The sequence below is a fragment of the Asterias rubens genome, chromosome 18 (genome assembly GCF_902459465.1).
Source record: "Asterias rubens chromosome 18, eAstRub1.3, whole genome shotgun sequence".
Classification (NCBI taxonomy): Eukaryota; Metazoa; Echinodermata; class Asteroidea; order Forcipulatida; family Asteriidae; genus Asterias; species Asterias rubens.
The window spans coordinates 957737-965359 of NC_047079.1; positions in this window are offsets into that span (position 1 = coordinate 957737).

Sequence of the window (7623 nt, forward strand, 5' to 3'; positions counted from 1 at the left end):
AGCGTCCAAGGTACATTGCAACCAAGGACCTATAACAAAAGAGGACAATTGCGTCCAAGGTACATTGCAACCAGGGACCTATAACAAAAGAGGACAATAGCGTCCAAGGTACATTGCAACCAAGGACCTATAACAAAAGAGGACAATTGCGTCCAAGGTACATTGCAACCAGGGACCTATAACAAAAGAGGACAATAGCGTCCAAGGTACATTGCAACCAAGGACCTATAACAAAAGAGGACAATAGTGTCCAAGGTACATTGCAACCAGGGACCTATAACAAAAGAGGACAATAGCATCCAAGGTACATTGCAACCAAGGACCTATAACAAAAGAGGACAATAGCGTCCAAGGTACATTGCAACCAGGGACCTATAACAAAAGAGGACAATAGCGTCCAAGGTACATTGCAACCAAGGACCTATAACAAAAGAGGACAATAGTGTCCAAGGTACATTGCAACCAGGGACCTATAACAAAAGAGGACAATAGCATCCAAGGTACATTGCAACCAGGGACCTATAACAAAAGAGGACAATAGCGTCCAAGGTACATTGCAACCAGGGACCTATAACAAAAGAGGACAATAGCGTCCAAGGTACATTGCACCCAGGGACCTATAACAAAAGAGGACAATAGCATCCAAGGTACATTGCAACCAAGGACCTATAACAAAAGAGGACAATAGCGTCCAAGGTACATTGCAACCAGGGACCTATAACAAAAGAGGACAATAGCGTCCAAGGTACATTGCAACCAGGGACCTATAACAAAAGAGGACAATAGCGTCCAAGGTACATTGCAACCAGGGACCTATAACAAAAGAGGACAATAGCGTCCAAGGTACATTGCAACCAGGGACCTATAACAAAAGAGGACAATAGCGTCCAAGGTACATTGCAACCAGGGACCTATAACAAAAGAGGACAAGAGCATCCAAGGTACATTGCAACCAGGGACCTATAACAAAAGAGGACAATAGCGTCCAAGGTACATTGCAACCAGGGACCTATAACAAAAGAGGACAAGAGCATCCAAGGTACATTGCAACCAGGGACCTATAACAAAAGAGGACAATAGCGTCCAAGGTTCATTGCAACCAGGGACTTATAACAAAAGAGGACAATTGCGTCCAAGGTACATTGCAACCAGGGACCTATAACAAAAGAGGACAATAGCGTCCAAGGTACATTGCAACCAGGGACCTATAACAAAAGAGGACAATAGCGTCCAAGGTACATTGCAACCAAGGACCTATAACAAAAGAGGACAAGAGCATCCAAGGTACATTGCAACCAGGGACCTATAACAAAAGAGGACAATAGCGTCCAAGGTACATTGCAACCAGGGACCTATAACAAAAGAGGACAAGAGCATCCAAGGTACATTGCAACCAGGGACCTATAACAAAAGAGGACAATAGCGTCCAAGGTACATTGCAACCAGGGACCTATAACAAAAGAGGACAATAGCGTCCAAGGTACATTGCAACCAGGGACCTATAACAAAAGAGGACAATAGCGTCCAAGGTACATTGCAACCAGGGACCTATAACAAAAGAGGACAATAGCGTCCAAGGTACATTGCAACCAGGGACCTATAACAAAAGAGGACAAGAGCATCCAAGGTACATTGCAACCAGGGACCTATAACAAAAGAGGACAATAGCGTCCAAGGTACATTGCAACCAGGGACCTATAACAAAAGAGGACAAGAGCATCCAAGGTACATTGCAACCAGGGACCTATAACAAAAGAGGACAATAGCGTCCAAGGTACATTGCAACCAGGGACCTATAACAAAAGAGGACAATAGCGTCCAAGGTACATTGCAACCAAGGACCTATAACAAAAGAGGACAATAGCGTCCAAGGTACATTGCAACCAGGGACCTATAACAAAAGAGGACAATAGCAGCCTGCTACTCTCCTTTATCGGTTTAACATTGAAATTGGTGCAAAATGTACAATCTTAAGTTAGTTTCAAGAATATAGCTTGTGATTTAAAGGCAGTGGACACTATTGGTAATTACTCAAAATAATTATCGGCAGAAAACCTCACTTGGTAACAAGTAATGGGGAGAGGTTGATAGTATAAAACATTGTGAGAAACAGCTCCCACTGAAGTGACGTAGTTTTCGAGAAAGAAGTAATTTTCCACGAATTGGATTTCGAGACCTTAAGTTTAGAATTTGAGGTCTCGAAATCAAGCATCTGAAAGCACACAACTTCATGTGACAAGGGTGTGACAAGAGCTCAATTTTCACAGGTTTGTTATTTAATGCATATGTTGAGATACACCAAGTGAGAAGACTGGATTTTGACAATTACCAATAGTGTCTATTGTCTTTAACCATTATCTCTATTCATCTCCACATCCAATAATTTATGTGTATTTTCTTTGTTTCTCAGGGCCTCCTGAATTTACTGGTCCGATCAGACCATTCAGTTTCATTAACCCGCAATGCAATACTCATTCAGTTTCGTAAAAACCACCAGTGAGTTACCAGTGTCTGTAAACGAATGTGAATGAGGAAAATATAAAGCATACGTGCACAAACAACATAAATGAATGCATTAGGGGAAAGTTCGTCAATTTGAATGTAGTTAATGAAATTGAATTAATTTTTCTAAAATTGGCTGGGAAAACCTATGTTAAAGACACTGGACACCTTTGGTTAATAAATGTGCGTCCATCTTTGTGAACAAGAATTGTACTTGGAATGTCCCTTAAAGGACACTCGACTGGTGTCGGTAATTGTCAAAGACAAGTTACCTCAGTCCTCACTTGGTGTATCTCAACGGTGACTGCTCTATATTCCGACATCCCTATGTTCCGACACCACTATGTTCCGACACCCCTATGTTCCGACACCCCTATGTTCCGACACCCCTATGTTCCGACAACTCAACCTATAATCCGACACCCATTTATTCCGACAACCAAAACACCCCTATGTTCCGACACCCCTATGTTCCGACAACCTGCACCAACATTTTGTGTTTACAATTTTTCAAGAAAAACGGTGCGAGTATAATTTATATGAAAAGTGTTATTCTGCAACTTTGGTTTAGTAAGAAGGACTGAGTAAATGGGGGGGGGGGGGTGTAGGTCTTGATTATTTGTTGTTATTATTAATTGTTAACATATTATTATTACTTTTATTATTATTTTTTTTTTGGGGGGGGGGGCAAATGAAAGAAATTACACATCGGCGCAATAAATGCAGGGGAGAGTTGTTATTTTTATAAATTGAAGGCTCATGTCACGGACACGCATCTAGCAAAGAAAATTGTAAAGTAACGAGCATTTTCTTGTGAGCTTACTCGAGGAGCTATAACTCATGTTTATAACCACCAAACAAAAGCACCAAATCCATTCAATTTGATTCAATCACTTAAAAAATTTTTTTTACAAAATTCAACTTATGAATGTTCAAACTTATTACCGGCCGAAAAACGCCGGGAAACATGTAATACAACTTGTGTTTTTGTTGTTTGTCATCAGAGTAATAATGTGCGAATATAACTTGTCGGAACATAGGGGTGTCGGAACATAGGGGTTTTGAGTGTCCATTGCCTTTAACTACTTAAGTTGAAGTTTTTCAAACTAAAAGCCAACATGTTTTGTATCTCCAAAATATCCTGTGAAAATTGTTTTTGTCTCCCAGGCAGGGTGATTCCATTTATATGTTAGAATGAATATTATTTTTCTTTGGGAATTCATGTTGATTTTTAGTTCATCTCTGCCTTTCATCTCTGTGAACCCAGATTCAAACCCCACGTCGGTCTTGCAAGGTAGATTGTTTTTTTCCTTCAACACATCTCCACTTCACAATGTAGGGAATCTTCTAGCTCACATGGCCCACTTCCATAGAGCTACTTAAAAAAAACACAGAAAAATAGTGCTTAAAAATTTCTTGCTAAGTAAACAAAAGTAGGATACCGGTCATAAATTATGCATGTGAGACAGTATTTTGACTGGAAACCATAGTCTGGTAAGCATGAATTTGTTGTGCTTAGCTTCTTGTTTGACCTGAGCAGCTTCGGTTAGTTTGACCAGGTCACAGTAAAAGGCACCTTTAAAGACACTGGAGACTATTGGTAATTGTCAAAGGCCAGTCTTTTTAGTTGGTGTATATAAAATAACAAACATGTGAAAATTTGAGCTAAATTGATCGTCGGAGTTGCGAGATATTAGTGAAAGAAAAAACAACCTTGTCACACGAAGTTGTGTGCTTTCAGATGCTTGATTTCGAGACCTCAAATTCTAAACTTGAGGTCTCGAAATACAATTCGTGGAAAATTACGTAACTGCAGAGCGAGCCGTTTCTCACAATGTTTTATACTATCAACAGCTCCCCATTATGAGGTTTTATGCTGATAATTTTTTTGAGTAATTACCAATAGTGTACACTGCCTTTAAGGATTCTTTGGTTTCGTTACCAGATGATTTAAACAAATTAAATAGTTCAGAAAAAAACATAATTACCTTTGAAGACCGAATGTATGTTATCATTTGCTATTTATTTCATTCCATCAGACTACAAATGTATATATTTAGTGAGGAAGTTAAATAAAAAACCATTAATGAGCTTAACTTTCTGAGTTGAGTCAAAACAAAAGACTTGTGGTATTCCCACATTAAATTCAAATAAATCAAAAATGGAAATACACGTATATTAAGTCCAGGTGTGGATCCCAAACACAAACTTGAAAACCACGAAAAGTGTTACATGAATGGCTTACTGATATTTCAAAACGAAATTATGTCTGTGTCACACAGGGCAATTTACAGGCAACCAGGTCCCAGCTATCTCCAAGAAGAAGGGACCTTCACATTTCAATGTTCACATAGTGTGAGACATTGTTACAAAATTAACTCATGTGCTACCAAAGTGCTCCCTTTTGGAGCAATTGGTGCAATTGGTTGTCTCCAAGTTGCCACTAAAAACTGCCTAGTGTGACAATTACATTTAAAGGCACCTAGGAGATCTTAAAACGTGTGGCTAGTCCTAAGGTAGGACGAGTAACTCGTCCTAATAGGACGAGTAACTCGTCCTAACTAGAGATAAGACGAGTCCTAACTCTTTGTGAAATCGACGGCACTGGACACCTTTGATAATATTGTCAAGACCAGTTTTCTTAGTTTTTGTATCGCAACATATGAATAAAATTGGTCATCGCAGTTGCAAGAAAAAAATGAAAGAAAAAAAAACCTTGTTGCACAAATTTGTGTGCTTTCGTATTATGCATAATAAAGGCTTCAGCTGAAGTCTTTATTTCATTTTTAAGTGAGAAATTACCTCTTTCTCAAAAACTACGTTACTTCATAGGGAGCGGTTTCTCACAATGTAATACGACCAACAGCTCTTTATTACTTGTTATCAAGTAAGTTTTTAATGGTGTCCAGTACTTATACACCGGCGCTATACAACACGTCATCATAATTATTATAACACTAATTATTATCAAACAGTTTAAAATAAAAACATGCCGCCAAAAAGGCGTTGAAAACATTTTATCATGGAAAGTACTCCTGGGCAATAAGAAACTGCAAAACATAATATAATAATGGTAAAGTAAGGTGTAACAAACCAGGGTAAAAACGCTAAATAAAATGACAAAGTGACAAACGTTTTACGGCTGCGTTGTTTTTTCCCCTGCAGATAATACGTTGATTTCCCTGTAAGGGGTTTCCCCCATTGTCTTCTCTAAAATAGTGGGGGGTAATAATATGTATGCTTGGATGACTTTATAATTCAGATTCAGATAGGCCGTAGACCTGATGAGAGTCATCTTTATAAAAATGCTGAGAATTTCAAGGATTCGAGCCTCCAGCTCCAGTGGTACACAAAACATGTAAAGAGAAATGAAACGATTTGACAAGATTTACAAAAAATATACATACTAGAAAAACGTTACAGAAGAAAAAGAGAAACAAATTGCTGAGATCACAGATTTACACGAAACTTACACATTCTATTAATGATGATAGTAGAAAACATCCCTTGAATCTGTTTGAAATGTTATAATTGATGATAATTAAATAAAACAAATTTCCCATTCGGAGTTTATCGCTCAGTGAGCGTTATTCATTTGTGTCATGCAAAATGTGTAATCGGTTTTTCACTAATTTCTCGTGGCCCGGATGGCCGATCGATCTCAAACTTGGTTGATTACATTAAGTGCTCACACTGCCAGTAGATATAGGCCCTACTTATAATAGTACAAATTATTTATAATTTGGTTAAAAACCTCGTGACGTTCTTCCAACCCGAGAGGGTTAAATTAAAATCATAGTAAAAACAAAAACAAGTGAAATACTATTTATTAAGTATCAATTATAGATGGATTTTAGACAGAGTGAGGTGGAAAATGGGCTTCAAATGAACGCACTATTACAATAATACAACAAAATCCAAAATGCAGGTAAATTCCGACCCGGTATTTGTTTAGAAGGAAACCTCGGCTATAGTTGGGCCGTTATATTTGCAACGGGACCGGTTGGGTTGACTCTAGGACGAAACGCACTGTTTTCAGAAAGTAGCAATTATGGCGACATTTATTGGGACTAGCCTTCACAGTTGGTGTATCTCAACACATGCATAAAAATAACAGACCTGTGAAAATTTGAGCTCAACCGGTCATCGAACTTGCGAGATAATAATGAAAGAAAAAACACCATTGTCACATGAAGTTGTACGCGTTTAGATGTTTGATTTTGATACCTCAAGTTCTAAGTGAGGTCTCAAAATCAAATTCGTGGAAAATTACTTCTTTCTCAAAAAATATGGCACTTCAGAGGGAGCCGTTTCTCACAATGTTTTATACCACCAACCTCTCCCCATTATTACTCGCCACCAAGAAAGGTTTTATGCTAATAATTATTTTGAGTAATTACCAATAGTGTCCACTGCCTTTTAAAACTCATGTGGGAAAAGGGGGCAGGGAAGACTTCAAATTCACTTTGACCTTTAAAATTACTAATTTATTGACTATCAAGGTATTGACCTGGTCCAGGCCCAATGTACCCCCGTTTCTGGTCAACAATATGCCTTGGTGTTCCTGACCGGATTCAGCACGGAATGCAAATAAAATTGACCGCTTATTGAATATACCTGAGATCTGAGATAAGTTAGACCCGAAATTCGACATTCGCGTGCTATACGTTTGAGGCACTGGACACGTTTGGCAATCTGGTAGACCAGTATTCTCACTTGGTCTATCCCAGCTTTTCGCATACAATAACAAATCTGTGAAAACTTAAGACTCAATTGTGGTCAGAAAAACACCCTTGTTGCACAGTGTAGTTTCAGATGCCTAATAAAAGGCTTCATCGGGCCTGAAGTATTTTTATTATCTGAGTAAAAAATTTACCTCCTTCTCAAAAAAAAAGTTACTTCAGTCAGAGGGAGCTGTTTCTTACGACGTTTTATACTAACGACAGCTCATTGCTTGTTACCAAGTAAGTTTGTATGCTAACATTATTTGGAGCCGACACATTATTGGATATATCGCAACTAAGGTTTCTATAATTCTTATTGTTTTCACACTTTGAAAACTTAACATCTTACCTGAAGCAAATCGTTGAAAGCACATTAAATAATACTGATATAGATTTG